The following is a 7945-nucleotide window of genomic DNA, read 5'->3' as shown; positions in this document are numbered from 1 at the left end:
GGAGTGGGGAGCATTTGTGAGTACTGTTATGAATTTTGGGTTAAAGAATGGACCACCAGAATTTTAAGCTACAACTTATAAAACATTTGATCCATATCTTACATCTTTAATGAGAGTCTTTATAGATTATTTTTGTGTCTTTGGTAAGAAAATGGATCATTTGTAGCATCTTAGATTGTGTTTTGAGAGATGCTAACAATTATGAATGTCACTCAATCCATTTAAATTTGTTTTTTGCTACTAAAAGAGTTCTCCTTGGACATATTATATCAAAAGAAGGTATGGCTACTGACCCAAGGAAAATTCAAATTGTTCAAAAGGCTGATGTCCCTACTACAGCCTCAGAGGTGATGCACTATGTGGGGCAAGTCAAATGGCATAGTTGGTATTTGTGGTACTTAGCTCATATTTATGCTTCTCTTACTTTGCTTACTAAGAAGGGAGTTCAATTTTTTTGGAGGCATGATCAAGATATTGCTTTTGGGATATTGAAGAAGATATTGGTAGTGGCTCCAATCTTGCAACATCTTCAATGGGATATACCATTTCATGTGGTTGTAGATGCATTTGACATTGTAGTGGGTGAAGTTTTAATGCAAGAAAGAGTGCCTGGTTGGTTTAGGCCTGTTTACTATGCAAGTAGAAGGCTTACATCAACTGAAAAGAATTATATAGTAACTGAAAGAGAGGCTCTTAGGATGATATTTGCATTGTAGAAATTTTGGCATTACCTATTGGGAAATCAAGTCATTTTTCATGTTGATCATCAAGATTTATTGTATCTCATTAACAAACTGCAGCCTTCTGGGAATATTTTCAAGATGGATATTAATTTTGCGAGAGTTTGACTACAAAATAGTACGTACAACAGGTAAAGAGCATGTGGTAGCTGATTTTATGAGTATACTTGAGTCAATGGAACCTAGGTTGGGGGTAAATGATCAGCTACTTGATGGAGAGCTGTTCAATGTGCAAGTAAGTTAATTCAATTCCTTCAATGATTAAATGTTGAATTTTTTGCTTCATGGAGTGATGCTAGCAGACTTATCAAGAGACCATCATAGAAGGTTGGCATTACAAAGTAGAAACTTTCAGGTTATTATGGGAGTGATCTATAGGAGCGGCATTGATTATGTGTTAAGGAGATGTGTAACCGTGCAAGAACAACCTGCTATTCTACATGAGGAACATGCAGGACTCACTGGAGGTCATTTTTCAAGAGAAATTACAAGTAAGAAGATTCTTCAAGCTGGTTTGTGGTGGCCTACTATACTTAAGGATGTTGATCAGTATGCAAAGGAGTGCATTATCTGTATGAAGGAAGGTCAGCCACAATCTAGGGATCGAATGCAAGATCATCCAATTTTACCTTTAGAACCTTTTTCAAAAGTGGGGTATTGATTTTTTGGATCTCATCAAGCCAGCTGCTTGTCAAAGTAAAAATCAATATGTATTGTTTTGTATTGACTATTATACTAAGTGGGTTGAAGCTAAAGCTTTGTGGGACAATAAGGTAGCAAGTGCGGCATAGTTTCTCTACTCTAACATAATGAGTCCTTGGTCATCATATGCACTACACGATCCACTAGATCTTGGCCCTCTACTAAAGCCTCTCATAGAGGGAAATAGAGTTCCTACCCTATCTTGGAGCTCTCTTTGGAGGAGAGCTTAGCTATATGGTCAAGCCCGGCATGAAGTCCCTGAAGACAAGGAAACTCCAAATGTATCTTGGATATGATACCACTTTGTCATTATCTACTTGAGGTGTATATCTTTCTTTAGTATGAATATATAAATTCAAGAGATGTGACTCCCATGTACTCTAGAGCCATTCTGTGTTGGGCATCTCTTTGGAAGTAGAGCTTGGCCCTCCTCTCAACCTAGCACCAAGGTCAAGATAGGTTAGGGATGGGAGTCCTTGATCATCATCTATAGTACATGATCCATTAGAGCTTGGCCATGTGCTCAAGCCTAGTAGTGAGGGCAAGATAGTTTCCACTCTATCCTTGAGATCCCTTTGGAAGAAGAGCTTGGCCCTATGCTCAAGCCTCCCATAGGGGACAACACATATCCTACCCTACCTCATGGAACTCTATTTTGGGTAAATCTTGGACTTATGCTCAAGCACGACATAAAATCCCACAAGAGAAGACATATCCTATTATATCTTGGATATAGATCCACACTCTCATCATCTTCTTGAGGTGTATCTCTTTCCACTCTTGATTTATGGTCTTTATTATGAGGATATAAATACAAGATATGTGAGTTCAATGTACTCTAGAGCTACTCTATGTTGGATATATCATTTGGAGTAGAGCTTGGCCCTGCACTCAAGCTTAGAATCAAGTCCCCGAAGACAAGCCACATCCTAGTGTATCTACTTTTTCATCATCTACTTGAGGCGTATGTCTTGCAACTCTTGATTTGTGGTCTTTAGTATGTGGATATAAATTCAAGAGATGTGAGTTCAATGTTCTAAAGAGCTACTATGTTTTGGATATCTTCTTGGTAGTAGTGCTTGGCCATACCCTCAAGCTTAGTACCAAGTTCAAGATAGCTTAGAGATGGGAGTCCTTGGTCATCATCTATAGTACATGATCCATTAGCGCTTGGCCATGCGCTCAAGCCTGGTAGTGAGGTCAAGATATTTCCCCCTATATCTTGGAGCTCTCTTTGGAAGTAGAGCTTGACCTTGTGGTATTATATAGATGGCAACACAATCCCTGACCTATCTTGGAGCTCTCTTTGGAGTAGATCTTGGACCTCCACTCAAGCTCGGCATCAAGTCCTTGGAGACAAGATAAGTCCTATTATATTTTGAATATGGATCCACATTATCATATCTACTTGAGGTGTATCTCTTGCAACTCTTGATTTGTGGTCTTTAATATGAGGATATAAATTTAAGATATGTGAGTTCAATGTATTCTAGAGCTACTCTAGGTTGAATATCTCATTGAGAGTAGATCTTGGCCCTATCCTCAAGCCTAGCACCAAGGTCAAGGTATCTTAGGGATGGGAGTCCTTGGTCATCATCTACAATACATGATTCACCAAAGCATGGTCTTGCACTCAAGCCTAGCAATGAGGGCAAGATAGTTCCAACTCTATCTTGGAGCTCTCTTTGGAAGCAAATCTTGGCCCTATGCTCAAGCCTTGCATAGAGGGTAATACAATTCTTACCCTATCTTGGAGCTCTCTTTGGATCATAGCTTGGTCCTACACTCAAGCTAGGCATAAAGTCCTTGAAGACAAAAGAGGTCCTATTGTATTTTGGATCTGGATCCACACTATCATCATCTACTTGAGGTGTATCTCTTTCCACTCTTGATTTGTGGTCTTTAGTATGAGGATATAAATTCAAGAGATGTGATTTCAATGTACTCTAGAACTACTCTATTTTGGATCTCCTTGGGAGTAGAGCTTGGTTCTGTGCTCAAGCCTAGCACCAAGGTCAAGATAGCTTAGGGATGAGAGTCCTTGATCATCATCTATAGTGCATGATCCACCAAAGCTTGGCCTTGCACTCAAGCCTAGTAGTGAGGGTAAGATAGTTTTATTTCTATCTTGGAGCTCCCTTTGGAAGAAGAGCCCCGTACTGTGCTCGAGCCTCTGATATGGGACAACACTAATCTTAACTTGGAGCTCACTTTGGAGAAAATATCTATGCTCAAGTATGGCATCAAAGGCTACAAGACAAGATAGATCCTACGAGATTGAGTTCCACATTTTCATCATCTACTCAAGGTGTATCACTTGCCATTGTTGATTTGTGGTCTTTAGTTTGAGGATAAAAATTCAAGAGGTGTGAGTTCAATGAGCTACTCTCTATTGGATATCTCATTGGCAGTAGTGCTTGGCCTTATTTTTAAGCCTAGTACCAAGGTCAAGATAGCTTATAATGGGAGTCCTTGATCATCATCTATAGTACATGATCCACCAAAGCTTTGGCCCTACCCTCAAGCTTGGTAGTGAGGGTGAGATAGTTCCCACCCTATCTTGGAGCTCTCTATGGAAGAAGAGTGTGGCATTGTGCTCAAACCTCTCAAAGAGGGCAACACACTCCCTACCCTATTTTGGAGCTCTCTTTGGAGTAGAGCTTGGCCCCTACATTGAAGTCCTAGATCAAGGCCTTGGAGAAAATACAATTCTTACACTATCTTGGATATGGTTCCACTCTATCATCATCCACAGTACATGATCCACAAGAGTTTGTCCATGCGCTCAACCCTCTACTAGTGAGGGCAAGATAGTTCCCACTCTATCTTGGAACTCTCTTTGGAAGCAAAGCTTCGCCCTCTACTCAAGCCTTGCATAGAGTGAAACACAATTCCTTTCCTATCTTGGAGCTCTTTATGGAGTGGATCTTGGCCCTATGCTCAAAGCTTAGCAATCAAGGCCTTGATGGCAAGACAATTTCTACTATACCTTGGATATGGTTCCACTCTATCATCATCTACTTGAGGTGTATCTCTTTCCACTCTTGATTTGTGGTCTTTAGTATGAGGATATAAATTCAAGAGATGTGATTTCAATGTACTCTACAGGTACTCCATGTTGGATATCTCCTTCGAGGTAGAGCTTGGCCTTGCACTCAAGCCTAGAACCAAGGTCAAGATAGCTTTATAATGGGAGTCCTTGGTCATCATCTATAGTCCAAGGGAACGATGGTTTCGGCTTTGTCTTGGATCTTTCTTTGGGAGCAAAGCTTGGCCCTATGCTCAAGCATCATTGTGAGGGTGAGAGTATTTACAAAATACCAGCATAAGATCACTCTCTCATCTTGATAATTTTATCCTCGAGCACTTAAGGGAAAGATAGTTTTAGCCCTATTTGGAAAATTTTCTAGGGTCACAACTTGGCCTTGTGCTCATGCCTAGCACTGAGGCACATGGTGAAGCTCTACCTAGAGATCCAATAGATCCCACTATGGATTTTTCCACACTAATGTAGCCCGATAACCCTCCCATGAATAGAGTCCACTCAACCCTAAACTCCAAACCCTAGAAAATAGTGGTCCAATTCAAAGTTGTGTTTGTCTTTTCACCATTTTATCATATTATTTGGGCTTTATTGCATGGCCAAGCTCAATGTTAAAGGAAGCTTAAGATCAAGTTGGGCTATATGTGTTTACTCAATGTGTAAGCATTTTAGAATTTAAATTTTGTGGATTAAAAATTTGAACTCACTACAATTGAACTTCATATAATTTAAATTCTTTTGCTTATATTTTTGAATGCCCTAAGAATTTGAGATTCAAATTCCCATCCTAACATTGATATTGAACTCTATTTAACCATTTTCTCATTTTTTTAAAGATTAATTTTTTTTCCCCTCTTGTACAGATTTCCCTACGAAGGTTCAAATTTCAACCCAAAGATCAAGAAATCATGCAAACTAAACCAGTTGCATACTATACATTAAATCTTTTAAGCTTAACAATGAATATTTCTACTGTAAATAAACTAGACATACTAAGAAGATTTTATTTTATTTAAGTACCCAAAGAGTAGTAGTTTGATTGTCTTACTTGAAGTTCAAAGGCTTGGTTGAGTACTCAAATTATGCCTATTGAATTTTGAAGGTTTTGTTGCTTCTTTCTTTGAAATCCTATGTAATATTACACAAAGAAATAATTAGTCTTAATCTAAGAATTAATTATTAATGACGAGAGAGAGAGAGAGAGAGAGAGAGAGAGAGAGAGAGAGAGAGAGAGAGAGAGAGAGAGAGAGAGAGAGAGAGAGAGAGAGAGAGAGAGAGAGAGAGAGAGAGAGAGAGAGAGAGAGAGATTCATCCATAACAATATGAGAGAGAGATAGAGAAGCAAGACATACCTTATGGATAGAGCAAGTGCACTTGAAAGCTTGAGACAATGATGATAGATGCTACATTAGGGTTTCTATGAAGAACATTATGAGATATGAAAACTTGTCAAGATTGGTTTTTAATTACACTTGACATGTTTTTTATAATCATACTCGTGACTTTGAGTGAGAGAGAGAGAAGAGTGTATGTCTAATGAGAAGATTGACTTTGGGATAAAGCTAATCCAATGACAATAGTAACACTATATTACTATAGTAACTATATCTCGGGACCAATAATAGGCCCAAAATTGGCTATAGGGTGTTGAGAGATAGGCATGCGAACCCTATTTATGCAAGGGTGGATAAGGGTAGCTCGGTGTGAATGAAATGGAGGATAGGGGAAAACCCTAACCCTAGCCAATCTAGAGGCTATTTAAATAGACTAAAAGTCACTCTCAATGTAGAGGAGAGTGTACTAGTTATACTTGTGAGCAACTCATTAAGCAATATCTTTTTCTTGTACTTAAGCTCTCTCTCTCTCTCTCTCTCTCTCTCTCTCTCTCTCTCTCTCTCTCTCTCTCTCTCTCTCTCTCTCTCTCTCTCTCTCTCTCTTGTGGACACTCTCTTGCTCTCATTTTGATATTTCAACATGATATCATAACCATATTTGATCCCTTCAAGTTCTCTAAATCTCAACTCAACCTAAGTACATAAGAAAAGCTTCATTTTATCATCTTAGTCTTTCAACCTCCATAGCTAGCCAACACCTACCTCCATTATTTTATACTTGGGCATGTAAAAAGGAGGGATCTGACCATATTGTGACCTAAGGAGAATAGGGCATGGGTCTTAGGTCCAATATTTATACCCAAGAACCTACCAAGCTCTCATCGCGAGGCAACACAATTTTCCTTTTAACATGCCATTAGTGAATTTGGGAATTTTCCACAAGTTTAGGACTCATGGGTCAAAATTTTTCTTTGCTATAACACTCAATCATGGCTCTGAATTTGGTGTTCAATAGCCCAATAGATTCCATTTTTCAAAAGGTTTCCAATTATGTATTAGATGGTAGCTTTGGGTGACTTGAAGGCACCTTTTTTTGAGTCTCAATGTTCTAAAAAATAAAAAATGGGACCAAAATTCACCAAAACTATGTTTTTTTGCTCTCGCTAACTTTTATTTTTACTTCAACTATCCTTATTTATTTTTTGGCTAAATGCCACCCCCAAAAATACAAGGCATCAACCCCAATCTCTGACTCATCCCTAGGAATCTACCAAGCCTTCACAAGGTGATGATCATCTACTCTTAGAATTTTTCTTCCTTTGTTTTTATTTGTCTAGGGGTGAAAACCCCTTTTTTACACACCTTTGTATCTATACATTTCAAATATATTCATTATCTTTTAAACTTTTATGTGGTAGGATTCCCTAGCTACCTCACAACTAATAAGGATTCTTAAAACCACATGCTTAGTAGACTAGCAAAATAGTGTCACTAGGACTACTTTCAAAAATAGCTCTTAGAGTGCCTAAAAATGTCTTTATAAGAGGGGACAACTAGTCAAACCTCCCCACATGTATCTAACCAAAACCTAGGACTTCATGCCTTGAATGTAGATCCCTATTTTTTTAAAAGAAATTATTCCATATACATATATACATACATCATAAAGGGAAAGAACTCGTAAAGGAATGATATCACCTAGATTTGGCCACAAAAAGCTTCTACGCAGTGCAAGAGGCTCCTCTAGGTGCTCCGTCAAATCTACTTTAGTACAACACTAAAACAAAACCCATTAAACACACCCACACCAAACAAATAATGGGCCCTCTTGGACTAATGAAATCAAACAATTCTCTACAAGAATAAAGGGTCCTTTTGGCCTAACGAAATGTAAACATAAAGCATATCATTCAGTAACCTACTGCCAAAAGCAAACACTTGGTCTCCACCCAAGTCTCCTAGATTAAACAATTGAAGGACCAACTGGTGCAATCACAATCCATTCCTCCAAGTCCGAGTGTCGCCATGATTCCTTCTATGTCTCAGCATGACTTGGTTGCTCCTTCAATGGAATGCCACTTTATGTCCTTTATTTCAGGCCAATGTTGAGAGATTGCAATCTTGAA

The sequence above is a fragment of the Lygodium microphyllum genome, chromosome 27 (genome assembly GCF_053477565.2).
Source record: "Lygodium microphyllum isolate KBCC chromosome 27, Lygodium_microphyllum_v1.1.10, whole genome shotgun sequence".
Taxonomy (NCBI): Eukaryota; Viridiplantae; Streptophyta; class Polypodiopsida; order Schizaeales; family Lygodiaceae; genus Lygodium; species Lygodium microphyllum.
This window is presented reverse-complemented; position numbering follows the sequence as displayed.